This window comes from Tenrec ecaudatus, chromosome 2 (assembly GCF_050624435.1).
Source record: "Tenrec ecaudatus isolate mTenEca1 chromosome 2, mTenEca1.hap1, whole genome shotgun sequence".
Taxonomy (NCBI): Eukaryota; Metazoa; Chordata; class Mammalia; order Afrosoricida; family Tenrecidae; genus Tenrec; species Tenrec ecaudatus.
Window position 1 is genome coordinate 184,042,912 of NC_134531.1, and position 2,307 is coordinate 184,045,218.

Below are 2,307 nucleotides of genomic sequence, written 5' to 3' on the forward strand. Positions count from 1 at the left end.
TCTCTCTCTCTCTGATGGGAAACACTTCTGAGCAGGACTGCTCTAAATGAAGCCGTGACCTTCTTTAAGGCAAGAGTGGTATCCCCAGCTCTGCTCTTGACTTGGGCCATGCAAGGGGACCGTCACACTCATCTTCCATGAGGTTCCGCATGGGGCGAAAGGTGCTCCTCTATTGCTGGGAGCTAGGTTACAGAATGGGACAGGGCAGAAAGGCAAAGGGCATGTCCCACTTGTGGAAATGAGCTTGGCCACTGCTATCAAGTGGAGCCATTAGAGAAGGGTTTGGGTCTCTGAATACCTGTGTGGGTGGGGTCTGCCGCGGGATGCCTATCACAGGTAGGGAGCCTGTATCAAGACCTGGGAGCCAGACAGACACCAGAAAGGGGGCAATGGGGCTTGATGGGAATCCCCTAATCTTCCAACAAGATGGTCTCTACCCTTGTCCTCCCAATTAAGAGAGAAGGTACTAGGAGGACTGATGGCATTTCTCCAGTACTCTTAGGCCAAGGTTAGAATTTCCAAAAATCTTTGTATCAATCCTTCTCCCCACTCCTAAGGCTGGAGTGCTTTGTAGGCCTACTTAGCGCTTCTCCACTCAAGTTCTCTATTCCACAGTAAGACATCTTGCTTTACCCTCTAACTGAGAACAAGCCTTCCATTGCTCTGACAGTAGTGTAGGGCCTTCAGCTGATCAGGGAAGTGGGCACATGTATTTAAACAATAGCATATATCCTATCTGAAAACATCCATTCTGAGTAACTCTGTGCATCCATCCATCCATCCATCCACCCCCAACCACCCAAACATCCACGCAACTACGCACCCCCCACCCATTCATCCATCTCCCATCCACCACCTACCCAACTGCCCACCAACCACCAACCCCCTTCCCCCCAGTCCCTCACTCATTCACCTGTATTCCCATCTGCTCATTCACCCACCTACCCACCACCCATCCACCCAACCTATACACCCATCCCACCCATCCACTCATTCACCTGATCCACCCACTCCATCCACCCATCCATCCATCCATCCACTATTACAGAACCACTAATGACAGGGCTATCTACTCCTGTGAAAAATGTCCGTCTCAGAAACTCACAGGGGATTGCTATGGGTCATCATCAACTCAATGGCAGTGAATTTGGTGTTGGCTTTTAGTGCCTTCATATGCCAGTTCCAGTTCCAGGTATCTAGACACACCACTGGCTAAGACAGATGAGCATTCTGACAGGCAGAGGAAGTGAGTATAGTGAATCACAGAAAAGGAAATTTGTTCTGAAATTTGAATGACATATTTGAGATGAGAGAACTTGAGGTTAAAGAAACCTCAAGCGTGCTGGTTAAATTTTACTCTAGACAGGAGGGGGATGGCTCTAGACAGGGGGACAGGGAGAGCTTTGAGACGATGCCAGAGAAACCAGAATGTGGATGGCCTGTGGTCCTTGGCTCAGAACTTGGGTTGAATGCAAAGAACAATGAGAAGTCATAGGAGATGTTTTAAGCTTTTTATCTGAAAACTCGGAAGAATTGCAAAACAGTATCAAGAAGCCCTTGTACCTTATCACCTAGTTTCATCAATGTTAACGTTTTGTATACAACCAGTTGCCCCTGAATCATATGCCTGTGTAGAACTGTGTCCATGGGGTTTTCAATGGCTGGTGGTCCAGAATTTGGTCACCAAGCCTTTCTTCCCGGGTGCCTTTGGGTGAACCCAAATTCCCAGTTCTCAACTCAAGCAAATGGTTAGCACGTTGACCGTGTATACCATCCAGGAACCCCAGCATCTCATTAAATGAAAGAACAATATCAAAACCAGAAGGTTGATGTTGGTATAACCCACTCAGATTTCTCTAATTCTGTACTTTTGCATGCATATGCACATGTGTGGATGCGTGTGTGGTTGTGTGTGTGTAGTTATTAGCAATTGCATCATATGAATAGACTAATCGGAACATAGAAATGTTTCATCACCACCAATGAATTCCCCTTATTATCAGGAATTCCCCTGGCCCACCTTAAGTAGAGGGATAAGAGGACTGGGTTAAGGCCCTGGCCTTTCCAACTTTGGATACCTTAGAGGTTGTGAACCATGAACACAGATGGTTTTGAATCCTTGTATTTTGTCACCTAAGAGATGTGATTTGTTGCTGTTTTTCTTTTTAAATCCAACCACCCAGGCATGAGAGACTCACAGAGTAAGACCACACACTTATCCTTTGTAACACCAGCTCTTTCATCCACAAGGCTTTGGAAATAGTCTAAACAAAAATGTCCCGAGGACATTCTGGACAGGCAAACATT